The 7,475-nt window shown below is 33.7% G+C and overlaps 1 pseudogene; it reads left to right on the top strand.

Annotated features, from left to right (window-relative positions):
• The first annotated feature begins 297 nt into the window (after window positions 1-297).
• LOC109011528 lies at window positions 298-5,918 on the top strand (annotated as a pseudogene).
• Window positions 5,919-7,475: the final 1,557 nt, after the last annotated feature.

Raw genomic sequence — 7,475 nt, 5'->3', positions numbered from 1 at the left:
TATATAATAAAATAAATAATAAAGAATTTATTATGTACATGATAACTTTTTATTTTTATTTTATAGTAAATTATAATAAATAATAATAGGCATAGAACAGACGTAGTTGCGATTCGGAGGCAATCAATTAGGTGGCCTTTTAAAAGGGTTCTCCCTCGAGAGTAAGTAATATAAGCATCAAGCAAGAATTCATGGATGGAAGCAAAGGCGGGAACTGATTCTTGCTTGACTTCTCTATATAAAGTAGATAATAATACCTCTTCCTTCATTCAAAACTCCACTCTCTCTCTCTCTAAATATATTCCTTAATTTATAACGTCCCTACCGTCGTACGTGCTAGCTGGAATCAATGGCTGCTCAAGCGTTGCTCCACGGGACACTTCTGACAACCATTTACGAAGTTGATAGGATAAACTATGGCCTTGGCTGCTGCAACGTCCTCCGAAAGGTACGTACGTTTTTTGAATTCTCAAGATCAAAGACTTTTATGATTTTGGCCGTAATTACTTTCAGTATTTGATCTCTTTTGGATTTAGTATATTTATATATTAAGGTTTTGTTTTCGATTTCTTTCTAATTCATGTACGTACGACGTCTCAGTTGAGTTGTTAGATAGTACTTTAGTTATCAATGAAGGAATCGATCATGACATGCACTAATTAGAGAGATCTAGATTGATCGGGATGGTTATAAATATATATAAGAAGATCAATCGGCCGTGTACGTACCAGCTAGCAGCTTAGTAGCTAGTAATTAATTAAGATATGATCATATATATATGATCGAGATATTACTGACTTTATAGGAGATGAACTCGAGAAATCACTATAAGAAAAAAGATCATATATTTGATAAGTTATTTGTCAAAAGAACAACTACTTGTGATGAGAACTCATAGACTCATTTTGATAATAAATAATTATAACAGTAACTTATCACAAATATATAATTTGTTGTAATAAATAACATATTCGTTCACCTATTTATATAATTATAGGAAATATATGAATTCTAATATTGATATAATTGAATAATATTGTTTGGGTTTTGTTCAAAAGAAGATCATATATATATATATATTGTGAAATAATCAGTTGTCTCAAAAGTTCAAGCTAATAAGAAGTGACAGATTTAATTAATTGAATTATATTCTTAACACTCTCCTTCACGTGTGGGCCAGACTCCCCCTCAATGAGTGAGCCCAACACATGAAATATTTAATTAAATGTGGTAGAATGTAGAGTCAGGATTGAACTTAAGACCTCTGCTCGATCTGATATAATGTAAAATTACCAATTGACCCAAAAATTTAAGCTAATAGGAAAATGTAGATTTAATTATTTGTATTATATTCTTAATATATATATATATATCACTTACTTGTAAAAGTACTAGAAATATATAGTACTTCTTCCTTTCCTAGCAACGTACCTGTTGATTAAAATATATTATAAAGTTAAAATATTGTTATAATATAATTTTTATTTTCGGATTTGAAAAAATTGATTTTTTTTTGTTTGAAAATTTGGAAAAGTTGTAATAATTATGTAATTATTAGATGAAACAGTTAAATATTTAAAATTGAAAAGTATTTGTGTTTGTAGTGTTTGGATATTGAGATGAGATGGAAGCATCTCTCTATTCAAACTAGACCTAATGGTTAAGATGAGTTGAGATTTAGGTTTCGTTTGGATGTTGAGCTGAGTTGAGTTCTATATGAATAGTAATGAGTTGAGACAGTGGAGTGAGTTTTGTGGGGTTCACTTAAGATGAGTTTATATGTGTTTGGATGTTAATATGAGTTTAGATGTATTTATGGGAAGTTGAAAAAGGTTATAGATCCCCGCGTGTAAAAAGATGTTGAGTTGAGAAAGGTTATGGGTCGCATGTGTAAAGAAATTTTGAGTTGAGATGAATTTAGTGATTTGAGAGTTAGGTATTTAAATGTTAGATTCAGTTTAAAATTAGACTGAACTGAGTTAATATCAATTTAGTCCAAATTCTAAAAGGAGCCTTAGAGATCTAGATTAGGATTATTAATGGATCGAGTAGCTAGCTATATGGGAGCTCTGAAATTGGCAAGTTTAATAAGGAGGATTATTTCAAAAAACCTGGATATGTAGTACGTACTTGTTCGTACTGGCCAGAGAAAATTAGGCAAAATGATCAGTAAGATGGATGTGCCATGTTGGTGTACGCATCTTAAATTAGGCAATAATTAGTTTGGTTTCACTACGATTCCTGGTTAATTTGCCTAACACATTAATAAAAAAGAATCAGATCATGCAGCCTGTACATACTAACAACATCGATAATCCTTTCAAGAAGGTACTCCTTAATTTTAAGCACATATATAAAATGTTCTTCTTTATCATGATCCACTGCATGCAATAATTAGAAGAAAAGGGATTGATTCTTTGAAGCCCCTAAATTGTTTATATCAATAATAATTTCAGATCAAATTCAGTAAGTTTTTTTAAAGCCACTCACCATTAATTGTACGTGTTTTCCATAACTCTTTCTAACCCTTGTGCATTTTCTTTTCTTGAAATTTGGAAACTATGGACACGCAACAGTCTGGGAAAAGGTTTCTGGCCCAATTCAAGAGACTAGTGCTAGGCAGGCCTCAGGTAAATTGTTTTTCTTATGCAACCAACTAACAAACTCATCTTTTTTTTTTTTGCTGTACATTAAGATCAATCTCATTAATTAATTGTCAGTACCACTTTTTAAATATTTTTCTGACAAATCAAAAGTAAACGCTATATTGTAGATCGCTGGATCCAAACTCTATGCAACAGTTGATTTAGATAAGACCAGGGTTGGACAGACCAGAATGGTAGAAAATCAAGCCTCTCATCCCAAGTGGTTTGAGTCCTTCAACATATACTGTGCACATAATATCTCGTATATCATATTCACTGTCAAAGATGATAACCCTATTGGGGCAACATTAATTGGAAGGGCTTATGTGCCCATTGGAGATATCATGAGGGGATTTATGCTCGATAGATGGGTTGACATACTAGATGAAGACCACAACTCTATACATTCTAGAATCCACGTCAAGCTTCAATTTTTAAATGTTGCCCAAGAATTTTCTCAACAAATGATAACTCCCGACTTTGAGGGAGTTCCTCGCACATTCTTCAAGCAAAGAAAAGGTTGCAAAGTTACTTTATACCAAGATGCCCATGTCCTAGGTTTGCCTAAGGTTTTGGAAGGCATAGGAGATCGTTATAAGCCCAAAGGATGATGGGAGGACATCTTTGATGCAATCACAAATGCAAGACACCTAATTTACATAGCTGGATGGTCTGTGTATACTGGGATAACCTTGATAAGGGATCCTATAGGCCAAGGCAAGACGGCAACCTCACATTAGGGGATCTTCTTAAGAAGAAGGCTGATGAAGGTGTCATGGTTCTAATGCTTGTCTGGGATGACAGAACTTTTGTCGAGGAACTGAACAAGGATGGTTTGATGGCGACTCACAGCCAAGAAACTGAAGAATACTTTCGAAACACGAATGTGCATTGCTTTTTGAGCCCTCGTAATCCTGACGATCGAAGAAGTATAATTCAAGGTTTTGAAATTTCTGCCATGTTTACTCACAATCAGAAGATAATAGTTGTTGATAGGGAAGTGCCTGGTGGAGGATCACAAAAGCGGACGATTGCGAGTTTCATCGGTGGTATTGATCTCTGTGGCGGGAGATATGATATAACAGAACATCCTTTGTTCAATACTTTGAAGACAATTCACCATGATGACTTCCATCAGCCAAATTTTGCAAATGCTTCAATCAAGAAAGGCGGTCCAAGGGAGCCTTGGCATGACATTCATTGCCAATTAGAGGGGCCTGTTGCTTGGGATGTCTTGCACAATTTTGAGCAAAGATGGAAAAAGCAGGTTGGGGACAGGTTCCTAATTAAAGTAAACCAACTTGAGGAAATCTTAATCTCTCCTTCACCGGTTACCTCATTAGATGATACTGAATCATGGAATGTTCAAATCTTTCGATCGATTGATGGTGGGGACGTTTCCGGTTTTCTTGAAAAACCTGATGTTGCATATGCAGCAGGGCTTGTTAGTGGGAAAGATAACATCATCGATCGAAGCATTCAAGATGCATATATCAATGCTATTCGGCGAGCCAAAAACTTCATCTACATTGAGAACCAGTATTTTCTTGGAAGCTCGTTCGGCTGGAGCCCAAACAACATCAAGGTGGAGGACATTGGTGCTTTGCACCTCATTCCAAAGGAGCTCTCACTAAAGATTGTTAGTAAGATTGAAGCAAGGGAGAGGTTTGCTGTCTATATTGTGATCCCAATGTGGCCAGAAGGTATACCTGAGAGTGCTTCTGTTCAAGCAATATTGGATTGGCAGAGAAGAACTATGGAAATGATGTATTCGGACATCACTAAAGCCTTGCAAAGAAACGGACTTGATGAAGACCCTCGGAACTATCTAAATTTCTATTGCCTTGGGAATCGAGAGACAGTGAAAGCGGACGAGTATATACCTCCAGAGAGGCCAGAACCTAACACAGATTATAGTAGAGCTCAAGAGGCTCGTCGCTTCATGATATATGTCCATGCAAAAATGATGATAGGTAAGTAACTAACTAATTTTCCTCATTTCTTCTAATTAATTTGTCCTAATGCTTCAATATTATCACGTTTGACCGACAAAATAATCATGTTTAACTTGTAGTTGATGATGAATACATAATCATTGGATCTGCCAACATCAACCAGAGGTCAATGGATGGAGCAAGAGACTCTGAGATTGCAATGGGGGCATTCCAACCACATTATTTAGCCTCCACATACGGAGCTAGGGGGCAAATCCACGAATTCAGGAATGCATTGTGGCTTGAGCACCTTGGAATATTTTTGAACTTATTTCGACAACCAGAAAGAGAGTTATGTATCTTTGTGGTGAATCTTTTGGCTCAGCAAAATTGGGATTGGTATGTGAGAGAGAGATTTTATTCTGATCGGGATAATTGTTTCTTACTACCATATCCCATCCAACTTACTTTTGATATGGGAGAGACGAAAATATTGCCCTTGCCTGGTTTCGAATTCTTCCCTGACACCAAGGCTCGTGTTATGGGTGCTAAATCTGATTACCTTCCTCCAATCCTCACCACTTAATTAGTGGCACGCCTGCATGCCCATCAAAGTACGTACCGGTACGTATTAGTAATCATATTTATGCATGCCCTCTGTAATTCTTTAGTGCCAATACTTTTAGCATGAATCTGATTGCCTATATATATATATATTGTAATCATGATGTGAGACTCATCAAAGACCTAATAATGCAACTCATGTAGTACTAGCGATAACTGGACTTATACGTACGTGGAGTGCGTTATCTGTTGTTATATATATTGTCTATATAATTTCTAAAACATTTCATTTTTTTAAATTACTATCTCTTCCATAAATTAAACTCTTTCATTTTTTAATTTTTAAAAGGCCTTTCAATTCTCACTTTCAATAAAGAAAAGGCCAGCTTTTAATTTGGATTCCACTTCAATCGTAATTACCACACAAAAAGAGGGATTTTATTTTTTTCCTTTTTTTATAATTCATCATTCAGTGCTTTCTCTATTTGTAACATAATCTGCTATTGCTACATTTGACTGCCCTTTAGCTAAGACTGTTTGGGTGCATTTCTTGACATTATTTTGATGTATTGACGTCATTAATTTCAAAATCATTTTGAGGTGTTGCAATCTTTATATATAAAACCATCAATTTTTGTACTCATTTTCTATACTCACTTTTAATATTCTATTTGAATATAATATGCAAAACTAGTTAATGAGCTTTTTGATTTCTTGGTTGCAGGAATTGACAATGGACTTATTTGGTGTGAGATTAAATCACTGATCAAGGAAGACCGTACTACTTATTATTTTGTAACTCATTTCTTGTAATGTTGTGTATTGTAATGTAATTTATAAATACCAATAATGTAATATGTAATAGATTATATTGTGTGTTGCATGCATGTTATGTGATGAATATTGAATTTTCTTTTGTTTTATATGTATTTGGTTAAAAAGGTAATTAGTTGTTTCTAGCTTTAGTTTATATTAATTTTGACATAAAATTTAGTTTTCCATTTTGATATTTTTATTATTATGGACAATGTTCAATGCATTAGTAATATATGCTTTTCAACCAGACTCTTAAAAAAATATAATAAAATATAGGTTTTTTATAAAAATAAAATAAAACTTAGTTTTCTATATATTTTGGTATATTTTTATTATTCTGGAAAATATTCAATCTTCAATAAATTTGTGATATGTTTTTTTCAATATGTTTTTTTCTTGAAAATACTGAAAAATAGGCTTTTATTAAAAGAAAAAAAAAATCTGGTACATTATTTTAAGTACGTACGTACACGCGGTCTGCATGTTCACAACATCCAATTAATTACAAGTGTTATATTTACCTTGCAAAGATTCATATTAATTAGCTTTTTACACGACTTTATACCTGTTGATTTTTTTCTTTATTATTTTATGTCGTTCTATTTTTCTCTTAATAATTTTAAAGGCGCTTGTACTTTTTAGATCTTTTTTGTGTTGTGATATTTATAATCGCTTGGTGTGTAGCACATAAATTATTGTAAAATTCATTATATGCATAAAATATATTAAAGTATTGATAAATGTTTTTTATGTGAGTTGATACAGCAAGTTTCTAGATCAATACATAAAAACAGCAGTGCTACAGGGATACCCCATGTAATGCACGAATTGCACAAATAGCTGGCGTGGATAAGTTAAAGAAAATAAAATAAAACAAAACAAAAATATTAAAATAGAAGCTTCTTCTCCTCTATGACTTCTTCTCCCGCACAGCTTCTCCCTGATAAGGATAAGACAATTTCAAATTCAAAAGACACCTACTCCACGTTCAACTCTATTCCAAAGCATTCGGATATTGACGCCTCCGCCCAAGATTATAGGATATAATATTTATTGTGTAAAATTCAAACTTGTAACAGACTCTATCTGACTCTATCTTGTAAAGCTGTTATTCTATATATACTATCTCTCGGAAGCCATTCAAGGCAGGGGAGTTTAACCCAGTTATTTTCTTTTCATTTTATGGTATCAGAGCTTGCCACAAGACGAATGTGGACCTACACTACTTATCCCGTGACAAGAACCAGAAAAAATACTGGCCTGCACGTGAGGGAAGATGTTGAGAAATAATCCCATATTGACTGTGGATAAGATTTTAGGCATGTTTATAAGTAATGAGCCATCGCTTTGTTATGAATACAACTGTAAACAGAAAGTGTATATGAATACAATTGTATCTTTCCATCAATTGTAAACCTTCTATATGGTATCTTTCCATCACGTACGGTGGTAAGAGCAATTTTAGATATCATGCATGGTGCATGTAATATATATGGCTCGCTCATGTACGTGAAGT

This window comes from Juglans regia, chromosome 7, assembly GCF_001411555.2.
Source record: "Juglans regia cultivar Chandler chromosome 7, Walnut 2.0, whole genome shotgun sequence".
Lineage (NCBI taxonomy): Eukaryota > Viridiplantae > Streptophyta > Magnoliopsida > Fagales > Juglandaceae > Juglans > Juglans regia.
Note: the sequence above shows the minus strand (reverse complement) of the source record. Positions and strands in the feature narration are given on the sequence as shown.